The sequence below is a fragment of the Mustela erminea genome, chromosome X (genome assembly GCF_009829155.1).
Source record: "Mustela erminea isolate mMusErm1 chromosome X, mMusErm1.Pri, whole genome shotgun sequence".
NCBI lineage: Eukaryota > Metazoa > Chordata > Mammalia > Carnivora > Mustelidae > Mustela > Mustela erminea.
In genome coordinates, this window is record NC_045635.1 from 8,181,630 (window position 1) to 8,199,363 (window position 17,734).

The window sequence follows — 17,734 nt, forward strand, 5'->3', positions numbered from 1 at the left end:
GGGGAAAAGCTTTCCATAATTCACTGCTAAATGCAATGTTCTACAGTGACCTTTTTTTCAACAATGACTTTTTATCCCTAGATCTTTAATATTCATTATATGTATAGTTTGCTGCATTTAAGAATCTCTTTTTTATATAAAATGTAACCATGGTTTTGTAAATTTTTTATTTTGACTGATTGATTTTGAGAGAGCAAGCAAATGGGAAGGGGCAGAGACAGAGGGAGGAAGTGAATCTTAAGCAGGCTTCATGCTCAGCAAGGAGCCTGATGTGGGGCTCGCCCAGTGTGGGGCTCGATCTCTCAACACTGAGATCAGGACCTGAGCTGAAATCAAGAGTTGGATGTTTAACTGACTGAGCCACCCAGGCTCCTTTGTGTTTCTTTTTTTTAAAGGTCAATACTTGATAAATTTCTGGCATATGATTTCCATTTTGGGTAGCTATGTTGCTTTCACTAAAATCTATAAAGGGATCTGGCTCTATTTTTTGTTTGGCTATTATCTTTTTATTGCATTTTGAGAAATAAAAATAAAAATACATAGATCTGGATTTACATCAAAGATATTCAGGTCACTTACCCACCTTTTTTTTTTTTTTCAAAGGGGGGAAAAGGGAAGGGCCAGAGGGAGAAGGAGAGAATCCCAAGCAGACTCCCTTCTGAGTGTGGAGCCCAACACTGGGCTCGATCTCAAGACCCTGAGACCATGATCTGAGCCAAAATCAAGAGCAGAATGTTTAACTGACTGAACCACCCAGGTGCTCCTCTTATCTACATTTTTTTAATTTAAATTGAGATCAAAATAAATTTTGAAGGCTGAAGATCCACTGATTCATTTCTTTCATTTAAGAAGCAATTTTAGAGCAATTACAATGTACCAAGAATGATGCTGGGCTCCAGGACCTTTTGAAGGCTGAACATTCATCAATTAACTACTTATTTCACTTAATAAGAATTTTTTTGAGAAATTATGGTACACCTGGGACTGTGCAAGGCCCTAGAGATATTTAGTTCTCCTCAAAGAGGTCTGATTACACAGGAAGAGACTGAAACCCAGACACTGATCAGCATACACACACACGTGATCATACACAGAGGGGCAGTCATAATCTGCGAAGACTTTGCACAGGTGATGCCTGCACTGAAGCTTAAAAGAGAAATATAGGGGCGCCTGGGTGGCTCAGTGGGTTAAAGCTTCTGCCTTCCGCTCGGGTCGTGATCCCAGGGTCCTGGGATCGAGCCCCGCATTGGGCTCTCTGCTCGGCAGGGAGCCTGCTTCCCTTCCTCTCTCTCTCTGCCTGCCTCTCTGCCTACCTGTAATCTCTGTCTGTCAAATAAACAAACAAACAAATAAATAAATAAATAAAATCTTTAAAAAAGAGAGAGAGAAATATAAGTTAGTTAAGTAAAGGGGGAATAGAAGTAGAAATATTGCATCAGGAGTAACGGGCTAAAAGTAAGCAAACTAAACTGCATCATTCATTCATTCCACAAACACTTACTGAGTTTTTCCTGTGTCACAGATGTTGTATTAGTCACAAGGTACTGAGAAGTAAAAATCGATATAGTCCCTTCTCTCCTGAGTAGCTCTAACATAAAGAAGAGGCATTTATAAAATGACTGTAAGACCTTCATCTAAATATCCATTAACTTGTTTTTTCTCAAGATTTTATTAATTTTTGTATTTGACAGAGAGAGAGCACAAGCAGGCAGATTGGCAGGCAGAGGGAGAGGCAGAAGCAGGCTCCCCACTGAGCAGACAGCCCAACACGGGGCTCAATCCTAGGACCCTAGGCTCATGACCTGAGTAGAGGCTTAACCAACTGAGCCACCAGGCGCTCCTAAATATCCATTAATTTCCAAACACTTTCTGGTAATATAGTCTGCACATTGTTATATTACTATGACAGAAGTTAATAATATGTATTTAAATAGCTCTAATTTAAGAGTTTCTAACTTTTTAGTTGGAGGTCTCAGAAATTCATTTACAGTTTGGTTGTTCTTAAACAATAGCTTAAAAATCAAACTATATTATAAATGGTGGTTAGGTTTACTCTCTGGCGCCCAAAGCCAACTTAATGCATAATACACATGGTATAAAGCATGAACTGTCCTGTTTCAAATATACTGAATCACCATTATGTCAAGTGAATGGAAAAATGTAAGGCTCTGGGGAATACACTGTAAAAGAAAACATAAACCTGGATCTCACAGGAGTTAAAATCTAGTGAGAGACAAATAACTATACAAATGAATGTATAATGATCATCTGAGATGAGTAAGAAGATAAAAGGAAGAGAGCAGGGGACATACGAGCACCTGAGCCTAATTCTGAGGTCTGGGAAGACTAATCTGGCAACTTGGCAAAGGGATGAAAGAATTACGATTTTCATTTTCTTTGGGCAAATACTCGGTAATGGAATCACTGGATCATAGGGTAGTTCTAATTTTTGGAGAAATCGACACACTGTTTTCCATAGTGGCTGCACCAGTTTGCATTCCCACCAGCAGTGCACAAGGGTTCCTTTCTCTCCACATCCTCACTAACGCTTGTTTCTTGTGCTGTTGATTTTAGCCATTCTGACAGATGTGAGGTGATAATCTCATTGTGGTTTTGATTTGCATTTCCCTGATGATGAGTGATGTTGAGCATCTCTTCATGTGTCTGTTGGCCACCTAGAGGTCTTCTCTGGAAAAGAAGTACTCTGCCCGTTTTGTTTTGTTATCTTTTAAGATTTTATTTATTTGACACAGAGAGGCAGATGCTTAACAACTGAGCCACCCAGGCACCCCTGCCCATTTTTAACTGGATTTCTTCTCCCAGTGTTGAGCTGTGTAAGTTCCTTATATATTCTGGATATTAATTCCTCATCAAGTAACATACAGAATGTGGAATCGTTACATTGTATACCTAAAATATAATACTGTATATTAATTATATTTCAATAAAAAGAAGTGAGGAGGATGAAAGAACATTCTGGATAGGATGTTAAGGGAACAGAGACAAGATCAGCATAGATAACATAAAAAAGGGGAGGAGGAGAGTGCCATGAGAAATGCATCCAGACCACACAACACCTTCTTTCTAAGAGCAAAGGGAAGCCCCTGGAAGATCAAAAGCAGTGGAGTGTCACAGCAGATCCATGTCGTGCACAGCCTGTCCCGCTGTACCACAGTGAAAAGACTGTCGAGTCCAGACTGGAAGCAAGGCATCCAGTTAGGAGGTTACCATGCTGATCCAGGAGGGAGGGGACAGTGGCTCCCAACACAGTAGCAGCAGCAGAGATGGAGTCAAAGATAAATGAGTTGGACAGGTATTTAGGTGCTAGGACTTGTTGCAGGATTACTGAGAGGGCAGAGAGAAAGGGGGTATCGGGGATGACTACAAATCTTAAGAGCTATTTAGGAAAAACTGATTGAATGCTCCAAGTGAGTCAGAAAAGTAACAGGTGGTATCCAGACATATGCCTGAACAACAGTGCAGAATGATTTCGCCACTGAAACTCACAGAGATCCAGCAGGAAGTTTAGGAAGAGAGGTGAGGAGTTTCATTTTGGACTCACTGCACTGAGATACTTTGAGTATTCCATGGTGCAAGACAAGCAGGTAGTTTAGAGACAGGAGTCTGACACTGGGATAGTGTGGAGTAGAGACAAAGCAGTGGGATTCATGATTTTGCAGGTTACAGATGGCCCCACTGGTGGGGTGGAAATGAAACTCTGGGGAAATACCACCATAACGAGTCAGGGTTGCAGGTCTCACCATCTCTTATGTTAATTAGAACCTAACCTCCTTTAGCCACATGCTAACCCCTAAGGAAATCAAATCTTGTCTGTGTAACCTCCCCAAGTTTAATTACAACCCAGGAAAGGTGACTGAGAATTAGATTCACTATTTTCCTTCAATGGAAACCAAGTGTTGAGTAAAGAAAAGCAGAAGAATGTAACATATCAGCCTCTTTCTCAATCTTCCTCTTCTTATATGAGAACTCATCTTTCTCCAACCTCTCTAGCCTCTTACTGCAACAAACATTTGTGAGACGAAATGCACAAGCCAGGCTTGCACCACTCTCAGAAAACCATGTGCAGACCTGGGATATGATTTATCATTACACCTAATATTTATTTTTCATTATTAAATTTTAGTTGCATGCCAAGACAATGAAAAATTATCTGGTATAAGGCTTGTGGAGAGCCATGTACCACTCTAATACCACCTCTGGTACAATCTTTTATATTTCTAGTTACCACAGCAGGATACTGGAGAAAGTTTTCAATTAGCAATAACTGCACCTTGGATAAAGCTCATTGGCTACAATACTGTCACTGCACAAAGCTATAATCCCGTATATTTCAAACCCTGTTAAAAAGTGTGTCTAGGGGCACTACAGGAAAAAAAAACCTGAGGGTCGCTGAAGGGGAGGTGGGTGGGGGATGGGATAAGCAGATGATGAGCATTTAAAAGGGCACTTGATGAAAAAAGAAGAAGAAGAAGAAAAGGAAAAAAGAAAAGTGTGTCTGGGAGCCTGGGTGGTTCAGTCAGTTGGGTGACTGAGTCTTGATTTCGGCTCAGACCCTGATCCACGGTGGAGGGAAGGAACCCCACATCAGACACCATGCTCAGCAGGAGTCTGCTGGAGATTCCCTCTCCCTCTGTCCCTCCCTTCCCCACACCCACACTCTCCCGCTCTCAAAAATAAACAGATCTTTTTTTTTTTAAGTGTGTCTAAAATAACTTGGCTCACTTTCCTGCTTTTGCCACATAGAAAATAGTGGCCATATGAGCAGGCACTCAGTACGTTGACTACTACATTCTTTAGGACTCTTGGTTGCAAGTGACAAAAGCCCATCTGAAAGTAGCTTAAGAAAAGAGAACATATTGCCTTTGATAGCTTAGGTAGCTCACTGACTGAATCTAAGAAAAAGGTGCAGAATCTGAGAAATCAGGGAAGATCACCACCAACACACCTTACCTACTGGGATTTCAACTTGTTTCTGTTTCTCTTTATGAGTTAGTTTCATACATGGTTACCATACATCATCCCCTCTGTGGGGTGGGAAAGATGTCACCTCAGTCAGAGTTTGTCTGCTTCCCTTCCACTCAAGCTGCTTTTATTCCATGTCCAAGTAACAAGAACAAGGAATAATTCTGTTTGGTGGAGAGATGAGATATTTCACTGGGTCAGGCCTGGGCCAGAGGGAGAGATCTACTATCACAATAAAGAACATGGCAAATTTTTCTGAGGTCTACCAAATAAAATCATTACCATACAACCCATACAATGGCGATGCCCAAAATCTTGTAGTTCCGATGGCATGAAAAAACCCTGTGACAATACCTCGGAATCATCCTTGTGAATGCTAATTCTCATTGGGGAGTATTGTGTATGTTGACAGAATAAGACTGGGGAAAGAAGCCTGTATGTTGCTGAACATCCCTAAAATATTACATTTGTAGTAAATGTTAATCTCCAAAAAATTAGGATATAAAAATCATTTCAGTCACTTTTGAACCAAATTTGCCATCTTTGCTTTTTTAAGATTTATTTATTTATTTGTCAAAGACACAAAGAGAGAGAGAAAGCACAAGCGGGGGAGCGGCAGGCAGAGGGAAAGCAGGCCCCCCACTGAGCAAGGATCCTGATTCAGGACTTGATCCCAGAACCACCTAAGCAGAAGGCAGACACTTAACTGACTGAGCCAACCAGGTGTCCCTCAAATTCGCCATCTTTAATCTAGATTTTACTACATGCAATACAAGTATAAGAAAAATCTAGGGGTGCCTGGGTGGCTCAGTAGGTTAAAGCCTCTGTCTTTGGCTCAGGTCATGATCCTAGGGTCCTCGGATCAAGCCCTGAATAGGGCTCTCTGCTCAGCAGGGAGCCTGCTTCCTTTCCTCTCTCTCTGCCTGCCTCTCTGCCTGCTTGTGATCTCTGTCAAATAAATAAATAAAATCTTAAAAAAAAAAAAGAAAACTCTAAACCAGTAACTTTTTTTTAAAAAGATTTTATTTATTTATCAGAGAGAGAGGAGGGGAGAGAGCAAGCACAGGCAGACAGAGTGGCAGGCAGAGGCAGAGGGAGAAGCAGGCTCCCCGCCGAGCAAGGATCCCGATGTGGGACTCGATCCCAGGTCGCCGGGATCATGACCCAAGCCGAAGGCAGCTGCTCAACCAACTGAGCCACCCAGGCGTCCCTAAACCAGTAACTTTTAATTTGGAGATTGAGCTAATCTTTTTCATGATCTATTAATCATATACTCATGGTATTCTTTTCATGAGATTCTGTTTTTTAAAATCAACATCATCATGACATAAACATTAATGACAGCTTTAAGTAAAGAGGAAGGAAGTATACCTCTAGCCATGATTCCTGGGAGAACTGAAAGCTAATAATAAACATTTACTGTAGCTCAGTTCTCTTTATCAGTCCTTCTTCAAAAACAAAAAATTAATTATAGGGACCAAAAAGCCATTTTTCAAACATGATAAAACCAAACAACACTGTTTCCAAGATTCATTAACTGAAATGTGAATGCTTAAATCATCAAGAAACTAATCCATTTCAGAGTATGTTTAATGGCAAAATGTACAGTTTATGTGAATTTGTTCCTCAGTCAAGATTCACCAATAATTCAAAATATACAACTAAAGTAGTTTTATTATTCAAAATACAAAGTCATTTGCATGTAAAATTAGCCAAGAATATAGTCATTTTACTTAGAAATGTCATCTGAGTCTTAAGTAAAGCAAATCTGACATGAATAAGACATTCAGTGCTCCCTTTAAAATTTTAGGCATTAAAACTTTAGGCATTAATATTCCAGAGGCCTTGGCATTTGGACTCTATTATGTAAGTAAAATTTTTTAAAAAACTGATTTGATATTTTGGACCTTGTGTAAAACTCTTTTCTGTAAATATCTCTGGAATTCCAATTCTAAGGAAACTTTTAATCTGGTTATTGTAGCTGATCTGACTCTCAGTATCACGAAGACTGAAATGATTCTATGACTGTAAGCTCAGTGTCTTTTTGTCATGCAAATGATATTCCCTGTGCTAGTGCTAATTTGATATATCACAGGTGCAGAAAGCAAAGATTACATAGCAGTATAAAGACAGACATTCGAAACCTCTTTAGACTTTTACATGCCTTTTTCAAAGCTTGTAAAACTTGCTGGGATGTTAACAAGTAAACTGAGAAAGTAGCAGGACATGGGAACTGGGCTCAGAGTGACACGATTATTGACATGCCTCCGTGGACAAGTCCCTCTCTGTCCCTGTGTCTTAGTTTTCTTGCTCTAGGTGGAGGTAATAATAGTTACACCGGAGGACTATTTGTGGCAATAAATAAAAAGATGGAAGAAAATGCTGGCGTGGAGCCATGTAACTTCATAAAGAGTTGCTATTATTATTTGGTTCTTCAAGAGCACCAGCCAACCCTCGCTAAGTAAAATGTCCAGAAACAGTGTTAAATAGCTGCGTCCCACAGTTCTGAGTTCCTGAGAACCATCATGTTCTTGGTCATACAACAGGAAAGTCTGATGAGTAGCTGACGAGTAAGCCTCAGCTTACCCCTCGAAATGCTACATTGAGCCTGTGCGAGAAGAGTTCAAATGCCGGGGAATACGGATGCCGGAGCCCCACCATCAGTATTTTGTCTCAGTGGGTCTAAACTTCAGGTTTAAAAAGTTCCTCAGGTGAGCAGAAATCCAGATTCCGTTTTCTAATGCTTTTGGTTGTTCCTATATCATCAACAGTTTTTGCAGGTCAGTAAGTATCTTTCTACAGCATAATTTCAAAGGGCTTCATAGTATAGGTGTGATGAAGTTCTTGAACCTAGGTGAGGTTCGGAGCCAACAGCTAAGAAAGAATTCTTAAGACACCTTTGGTGCAAAAAGGTGGTTTACTAGAGCACGGGGACAGGACCCGTGGGCAGACGGAGATGCTGCACCGGGCATGCGAGGAGTGGCTGGTTATATACACAGGAGTTGGGTAGGTGAGGACAAAGGGGTGTTCAGAAGGGCGATTGGGGAAAAGAAGACTGTCAGGATATTGAAGGCCTGGTTACGATCAAGCCAAGGCCACTTTCCCTCTAATGAGGCACTAGCATAAAGACAATTGAGAGTCTCCTGGTGGAATGCTACATTCCTGCCATCAAGTGTCCTTGTTAGTGAGATTTGGGTTTAGAAATTTAACTTTATTTACTTTTCCTTCTACCTCAGTCTCCTTCAGTTTTTATGGAGGGGAGGGCGACATTAGGGCTTGAGGAACTGAGTTATGTGCCTTTGGAAATTGGGCTATTGATAAGGTAACTTCTTTGTTGTAAATCTCAAGGACATTTGTAAACCAAGGAAGACTCCTGCCTTGCAGGATTGTGATCTCTGCAAGTTAACTATTTGTTTTCCTTCTGGGGCAGTCAGGGGTGCCTGAGGAATGTGACACATATTACGGAGGGGAGCGGGTGGAGAGGGGGTGCAAGGTGCCAGCTTTTGCTTTGTTTTCAGCCAGGCTTCTGCTCCTTCATCAGGTGCGCTATTATAATTTGTTTCCGATTCGTGCTTGGCTTCTAGTTCAAGCTAGGCACCACATATATTAATACCTTTGCTATTTATAAAGTGGCCCTAACTTGAGTCTTAATGCCCAGGCACAGCCTTATGGTTTTGTAGAGAGGAGCGGTTAAGACATTGTGGTCTCTGGCATCAGTCTGAACTTACACCCCAACCTTGGACAAACTGGTTAGCACTGCAGGTGCTACACCTGCAGGTTCCTACACCTATTAAATAAGGACAATGATAATGCCACCTCACAAGGGGCGGATGGTTCAATTTGAATATGTAGGTACTTAGCACAGTGCCTAGTACAACACAAACAATAAGTCTTAACTATTGAGAGGGGAAAAAAGAAGGAAAAACGCAGGCTCTGACATCCAGAAGCTGGCCAGGCCTTCACAGCTGGTCCTTGCTATTCTCCTAGTGACCATAAACAATGTCACAGAATATCAGACAAGCAGATTTTAGAGACTGTGGTCACCAAGTGACCCAATCTATGAACCCGCCTGAACACAGAGAAAACACGAATATTGTCCAAACCACAAAATATTAAGTAGTCCTCCCAGCAAATGAATGACTGCTGCTTATTTGTCTCATTCTAGTGTCCTCCTTGGCAAGAAGTACTCAGCTACCCAATCATAAACAATCCCCTCTTCTTAGCAGCATCCAATCCAAAGCCCCCAGTTCCTTACCTCCTTCCCAAATTACCTAACACAAGTCCAGTGCACTAATAAGTCCTTTCTAACCCCCTCACGGAGAGGCCCCGCAGCTCCCCAAGGTACTTCTCCCCAGCTGCAGATTGCAATAAACCCACCTTGTTCCACTCAAGCTGAACGAGTGTGTCCCTGACGGTCTTCAGCTGGAGGACATTGCTGGTATTGTTCCAGAAACCTTTCTTTGTTACAGAACTAAAATGTAGGAAGCTTGCTTTCACCTTGAACTTTATCTATTTATCATTTGAAAAAGCAGAGGTAGGAACCAGAAAGCAAAAGTCATCCCCACTTAAGAAACACTAACACAGATAAGGATTAAGAAGCACTGTGACTTTGGGGGGGCACCTGGCTGGCTCAGTGAGAAACGTGCATGACTCCTGATCTCAGGGTGGTGGGTTTGAGTCCCACATTGGGTGTAGAGATTATTTAAAAATAAGATCTTTAAAAAAAAAAAAAGGCACTGCAACTTCTGTAAAAGGATCACTACAACTTTGTATCAGAATTTTCATTAACCACAAGCCACATTCACAGAATGCAGGGTCTGCATATTACTGAAGACTAAAGTTTTTTCTAAAGTGTCTAGCTGTTCCTAATTTATAAATGGGTTATTCCAGAAATTCACTTAAGGTTTGTAACACAGAGCTTCTAATTGAAACCATATCATAAATCGTCATCAGGTTTACTGTTCATCCCCAAAGCCTATTTAATCCTGAAGACATGTGAAGTGCTATTCCAAATGTACCAGCATTTATGCCTTCTTGTCTAGGTAAAAATGCAAAATGCATTCTCACTGTGGGAGGTCCATCTCACCAATACCACCAAAAGTAGCAGTATAAATTGTGCTGGTGCTAAGAACTCGCTACAAATGTGGAAGAGGTGTGACCAGGATGGTTTGGGCCCCACCGGGCTTTGTTAGACCGCACAGCAATTAGACTGGAGTGAGGCGGCAGGGTTGGTTAATCCCGTGAGTCAGAGGCTCAGTAAAGTATCCAGGACCCAGGTGGGCGAACCCAGCCGCAGCTCTTTGCCGTTATTGTCAGAGAATCAGGGATGGTTGCAGCACTTGCCACACTTCCACGCAGAGGATAAAGCCCAGTGAGGAAGAGGGGAGTTTATGTCACAGTGATCTCTTCTTGGGGTAGGGCAATCTTCTTTGCCAGAAGCACTCCCCCCCACACACACACAGGCAGAAGTTCCCCTCACTAGGAAAGGAGTGTATCACATGGCCATGCTGAAACCAATCACCGCAAGAGGAAAGGTTCCCAATGTTACCCACACAGAGGAATCAATCCTCAGAGTTACAGAAACAAAATTCCAATTCTCAGCAACAGGAGGTTTTAAAAGTTCCCCAGCTGTTCCAAGAGTATACTTAGAAGCTAGCCCTACTGCATTAGCCTAATCAAGTTTCACCCCCGCATGGACTTTGGGGCTCTGCCAGCAGCCATGGGGCAGGCAACAGCTAAGGCCGGAGGTGAGCACCTCACTACATCCGCGGTGTAGACACACCTTGCTAGAGCTGACAGAAGGCGTCTCTGAAGGCCGGCCACCCACTAGGTGACCTATAATGACAAATTTAAAAGATGTGTAGGCGTTGATCCGTAACCCCTACAAAAACCAGAAAATGAAGAAAATACTTTATAAATGTAAGCTCCCGGTTGTTAAACATAAAAGCCTTCTAGAGTTGGTGATAATGTCATGGCGGCCTACGTAAGCCAACCAAAATCTGCCTGTAAATGCCTCAAGGTTATGAAATCGACACACTAACAATAAGCAACACAAAGAACCAAGGACACCTGAAGTGTCAATCACTCCCTAACTCCGCCTCCGCCTTTTCTCTAGGAAATCGGTGGCCTGAGCGCCCGTAGGCGGAGCCCGCCCCCCACTTCCGGTTCCGTGCTTCCACGTTTAAAGCGATTTCCGCTCAAAGAAACTTAACATGTTTAATGTACCCCAGCTTAGCGTTTAACAGTTCTCATCTCAGAACAGGGAACCGGAGGAGACCCCCCAACAGCCCCCAGGCACACGGAGCCACAAGCGCGAGTACCTGAGGAGCCCCTTGAGCTCGCTGCTTTCTCCCTGGGTGTGGGGATGGCGGGCGGGTCCCTCTCAGGTCCTGCCTTCTCGCTCCGCAGCTTTCCCGGCCGCTCTCTGCGTTCTGAGCCTCCTCACATCACTTGAGCATTTCTTTCTCCTGACAGGGTCCCGAAAGCAGCTGCACTGGGGGCTGGGTCCGACTTAAAAACCGGACCGGGTCCGGGACCGACTGGTTCCGCCTTAGAAACTGGTCCGCGGCTGGCCTGGGCCGACTTACAAAGCGGACCGGGGCCTGCGTGAGGCCTCAGGTGAAGACGATTTTGTCTTACGGCTGCACAAGTATTAATCGAGTACGGCCACGGTGAGGAACTTTTAGCCATCTTAGGTAACCTTATCAATTAACGAGGTGCCCCAGAGAAAGAGGGGTCTCGGCCCTCAGTCACTCAGTGTTTACTGACCACAAAGGGTGGACAGAAAATTATTTTTCTTCCTGTACAGTTTCTGGGGGCCAGGATAAGACCGGCTGGGACACGGGACACCCCGGCTCACTCTGGAGCAGGCAGGAGGCATCCTGGGAAAACTGGCAGAGGCCAGCAAAGGGGAACAAGTCTTACCAAAGTCAGCCCTCCCAGACCTCTTTGGCCTGGTGGAAAGAAGGTGAATTTCACATTTTCCCTTCCTTTCTAAATTCGCATCGGCTTTAAAAAAAAATTGGGTAACTGTCCCTTCTCTCCTAAGGACAGCGATAGCCTTCTTTTTTGTCTCATTTTGCATCCTGAGAACTTGGCTTGGCAACCATCAGACCAGGGGACCTAAAAAGATAGCTGAACAGAAATGTGTGTTGCGCCCCCATTCGTGGCTAGATAAGCTGGGCAGAAATGTGGATTGCACTCCATTTGCAGCTAGAGTCCTACCAACTGTGGGACCTGATAGTATTTGATAAGAATTGTTACCCTTTGCTAGTTTCTGCAAAGGCATCTTTCCCATGATGCCTTCACACTCCAGAGTGTGTGTGTGGGGGGGGGGGGGGGGGGGAGTCCAGTCCCGACAGGTCTTAACCTGGCCACCAGAAACTGTAGGGGAAGAAAAATTACCCAGTAATTCCAGCTCTCAGGGGGAATTGTCCAAGTCTTCTTTCTATTGGTGATCTTAGGGAGTGGCTCTGGATCTTGGGAAGGTAGTAACTTTTGCACCTCTTGAGGAACCCTCTTGGCTCTATGGGATTGTTGAATACTATCAGGAATATTTACTGTTTGTGTCAGCTGAAACCTGACAAAATACTAACAAAGGAGTTTTTAAAGCATCAATATGGTCATAATTGGCCAGATTGGAACCTGATATTGAGAGCCTGATAAAAACTTTTTTTTTTAGGACTTCTCCCTTAAGCTAAAATGAAAGAAAAGCATTCTGAAGCCACCGTGGAAGGATTTACTAAAATGTTCTAAAGACAGGGAACCTGCTGGCATAGTTGGTTAAGTATCCAACTCTTGTTTTGGCTCAGGCTCTGATCTCAGGGTCATAAGATCGAGCCCCCGATGGTCTCCGTGTTCAGGAAGGAGTCTGCTTGCGAGTCTGTCTCCCTCTCCCTTTGCCCACACTCCACCCGCACTCTCTCTCTAAAGTAAATCTTTAAAATAAAATGTTCTAAAGAAACCCAGCTCTAGGAGACAGACCATAAGAGACTCTTAACTATGGAGAACTAACTGGGGCTGCTGGATGGAAGGAGGATGAGGACACGCACTAAATGGATGTTGGACATTAAGGCAGGCACCGGTTGGGATGAGCACTGGGTGGTACATGTAAGTGATGAATCACTAAATTCTACTCCAGAAAGCAATACTACACTATATGTTAAATAACTTGAATTTAAATTTAAAAAAAAAAATTAAAGGAACCCAAGTCTAAATCTGGAACATATAAATCTTTTGATAACCATCTTCATTGCAGCTCTTCTCCCTGATACAAAGAAGCAAATGGAGGATAATGTAGTTGGATGGCTGGGTCAGTGGCTAGAAATCGTTCAGACTGCAACCCAGTTCTTTAAGGAATTAAAAATTACCTTACAATTGAGTCTTTCCAAGAATGGAAATGCGGCTCTAAAAACAATTCAAAGCCCACCTGTCGTTTTTACCAATCCCAAACTCTGCCCTATTCATCCCCAAAGGCTCACAGATACTGTAAAAGATCTGAATTTAGGAAACAAAAGCTCTTCTTGGAGAAACAGCCTTTCCCTGTGGCTTTGAGATGCAAACGTTCTATCTGGCTTTCTCTAGGAACCCAGAGCCATCTCTTGAAGTGCAAACTTCAGGAAGATAATTCTTACAAGAAAAACAAAAAGAAGCTATTTGGAAATTAGGCCAAATGAAAAATCTTAAAATTTTTTCCACAAATATTAGTAAAAGCTTTAGCCATCTGAGCAGGTAACTCTAACTTTCTCTGCCAGAAACACAATTTAGATACAACCATTCTTTTTTAAACTAACGAGTTTTGCATTATCATACCTGTCCCATGGCTAAAATTTTAACACGGAAAGCTATAAGATCTCTGTGTCTTGTATGTGTGTCTGTCTGTTATATATGTGCGGTATTTTTCTACCTCCAGATGATATTTCCAAAATTAACTTGTAAAAACTTCTTAATAGGCTTAAAGACAAACAAGTATTCATATAAATCAAACAAACTCTCAGAAAGAGAAACCCAAATGTTTTTCAAGTTCACATCATGTAGGATAATCTTCAGTAAATAAAAGTTAGTTTAAATGTGTTGGTTTAATTAAAACAGGCATGTCTTTAGAATTACCGGCATTAAAACAAAATACTTGAATTTACCTAGGTTTACTAAAAGTCAAATAAGCTAACATATGTTATCTCTGTTATAGGATATATCAGCAAGAACAGTTAGCTATTTAATGTCTTATGAAATTTTCATGAGTAATCTAAACATAAGTGTTAAGAACAAGTAAATAAGTGTCAGTAGAAGTTTATATATTTTCAATAATAAATATTCTCTACGGTATGTCTACTTAAATACAGTTTCCCAATTTTTTTTGAGAACTTGAAACCCTAGTTATACTGAGATAAATTAAATGATGGCTATTCATTGAGTATCTCAATCATTCCAACTAGGAGAAAATAACTAAAACATTAATTACTGAACACAGCTTTATCTACTTTTGGCTTTCTTTTACAGAGGAACTAAAGATATTTGGATCAATTAGTAGACATCTTTTGTAACACATCAAAAATTTTACTGAGGAAGAATATACTTATAGAAACTGTGAAATATATTTATAAATTTCCCAATCCATAGAATGTCAGTGTAACCAACAGTGGATGTTGCTTACTTCTCAGTTTTCACTAGAAATAAAGGACTCTCCGGATTAAGAATTCTAATCAACATATGTAATTTAAACTACTTAGGAGGGGGGCCTGGCTGGCTCAGAGAAACATGTGACTCAGCTCTCAGGGTCATGAGTTCAAGCCCCACGGGGGGGTTGAGATTCCCTGAATAAATAAAACTTTAAAAAAACAAACCTACTTAGAAATAATAAGGGTGAAAGGAAACTACTGCATACTCCTGAAACCAATATTATACTGTATGTTAACTAACTACAGTGTAAATAAAAAATGGATACAAAAAAAAAAAAGGAAGGAGGAAACTACTATGTATCTATTACCTGAACTGGATCCTGAATTCTAGTTTCCTCAAGTGTCTGGCTACAACTGTCCAGGCTAACGTTTCTAATTTTCTCCCACCTTTCTGACTTGGAATCACCAAGAACCAAGGCTGCCCTTGAACCTCCCTGGAAGAAATCATAACCGGTCCTTCTCACTGCCAAGACCACAAACTTCAGGACTTGAACTTGGGTCCACTTCTCCCCATGAAAAAGGGCTCCTCCAGACTCTTGGAACGGCATGCCAGCTAGAGATCTAAAATTCAAGTTGACTAGGGAGGTTCCTCCTCAGAAGCAGATGGCATCTTGAGGCGGACAGCTCCTCCAAGATCATGGATCAAGATCTTCATCTCCAATCTGAACCTTTATTCCTTCTTCTTCTCCTTCTTCTTTATTCCTTCTGCCTTTCCACCACTTGCCTCTTCTCTCTGGTAACGCACAGGAAAATAACGCTCCTTCACCAGGGCAACTATTGCTGAACTACTGCTCAGGCCATAGCTACACAATTCAGTCTCCAGACGTTCTTGCTAAGATGGTTTCAGATAAGAGAACTGCTTTAGGTGACTTACGGGCTGAACAAGGAGGAGCCGGCGCCACAACAAATACTTCCTGCAGCACCTGGACCAACACTCTGGTCTCACAGCAAATACAGTTAATTAACAAACCAGCCGCTTGGCTAAAACAGGCTGATGTCCCCTCTTTGACTTATCTGAGACCCATTGGCTTGTCTCATGGGAGCCCTGGTGAAGTCTCTCCATATTATCATCCTCATAGTTGTCATTGTAATTCCCCTTGTATGGTATATTCACTCGGAAGTCTTTTTTTTTTTTAAGATTTTATTTATTTATTTGAAAGAGAGATCACAAGTAGACAGAGAGGCAGGCAGAGAGAGAGGGAAGCAGGCTCCCCACTGAGCAGAGAGCCCGACGCGGGGCTCCATCCCAGGACGCCAAGATCATAACCCGAGCTGAAGGCAGAGGCCTAACCCACTGAACCACCCAGGCGCCCCTCAGAAGTCTTAAGCGCATGTTCACAGCCATCAGCAGCACATCAGATGGTCCCACTGGGCTTGGAGAAACAGAAACAAGACGGACAAGATGAACAGCAGAAACATTTCTTCCACGGATCTGACATCGTCACCTATGAGGGTCACAGTGAGACGGCTGCAACGTAACTCTCATGATGACTGAGAGTGACACTCATACCAACGTTTTGGTCATTCTCTCATGTAGAAGAAGAGGACCAAAAGGGGGGAATTGTTAAATTAATTCAACGAGGAGGCTATCAGACTGAGGTAGCTCTAATGCTTTGGCAGCCTAAAACCCAAGCCTGTAAATGCCTCAAGGTCATGACATAAAACACTAAGGGTAACCAGTCACAAACAGCCAACCAGTCTTTACACGATAGCCTATCAAGAACCTCTTTATTTCTGCCTTTTCTCTAAAAAAAAAAAAAAAAAAAATCTCTTTCTGGGCTCCTGACGCTGAAGTAAGTACTCCTCAGCACTTCCCATTGGCATTTACTTGACTGCGGTTGATTTCTGCTCACACTCTTAAAGATGTTTAATATGCTTCAGTTTATTATTTAACAGGAGAGACTTCCTCTCTGGACCCTTTTCTGATACTCTGCCTCGTCCTGGAGAGATGTAAGCACCTGTCTGTTCCCTCCGACAGCACACGTGATGCTCACTGCGGGGCCCCTGCTGAAACGTCTCTTCTTCAAGGCCAAGAGTAATACCTGTATTCTGTTCTAGCTTGTGTGTCTAGCGTCCGGAACACTGGAGGCTCAATAAAAATCTGTAGAACAGGGTGCCTGGCTGGCCTAGTGGGTAGAGCAGGTGACTCCTGATCTCAGGGTTGTGAGTTCAAGCCCCCATGTTGGGCATGGACATTACATATATATATATATATATATATATATAATTTTTATTAAAAATTTATATATATATAAATATACACACATATATATAAATACATATATATAAATATATACATTTATATATATATTATATATAATATATATAAATGTATATATTTATATATATGTATTTATATATATGTATTTATATATATTATATATAATATATATATAAATGTATATATTTATATATATGTATTTATATATATGTAAATATATATACACACACACACACATTTTTTTTTCAGTGAATGAATGAATGAGGTCAAGAATGACCAAGGAATGCCTAATATTAATGGCAAACATGTACCCACCACTTATTATGTGCCAGGCACTACACAAACACATGTAGACTGAGTAGATTTATTCCTAAAACAACCTGAGGAGGTTGGAGCCACTATTATCTTTAAATGTGAGGAAACTGCATCACAGAGAGACTAATCACTTGTCCAAGGTCACAAACGAGAAGTGACAAGTGTGGCACTGGATCACAAAGCCCTCTATGTTCTCTACCTTTGCACATAAGAGGGAAAAGGATGCTCGGCCCACATTAAAGATGGAGGCCTCTCTAGTGGTTCCCAATCCAGAGGAGGCCAGCAAGGGGTGCTGTCACTGAAGGCTTTTGCATTCTTGGACTGTTTAGGGACAACAGAGGAAAAGATGTGGCTCAAGCACATAAGAAGGGGTGGAAATGGAGAGAAACAAAAGCAAGCATCTAAAAGTCTTGCCGTGCGAGGTTAGAGTCTGGAAAGGAAATCTCTATTCTCCAACAAGAAAAATAAAAATGCTAATATTCTGATGTGGTTTAGCCATGACAGGCAACTCCTTGTGCCTTAGAGCTCCCCCTGCTAT

The 17,734-nt window shown here is 41.9% G+C and overlaps 1 pseudogene; it reads right to left on the reverse strand.

Annotated features, from left to right (window-relative positions):
• Positions 1 to 4,149: 4,149 nt before the first annotated feature.
• On the reverse strand, positions 4,150 to 4,336 carry LOC116583732 (annotated as a pseudogene).
• Positions 4,337 to 17,734: the final 13,398 nt, after the last annotated feature.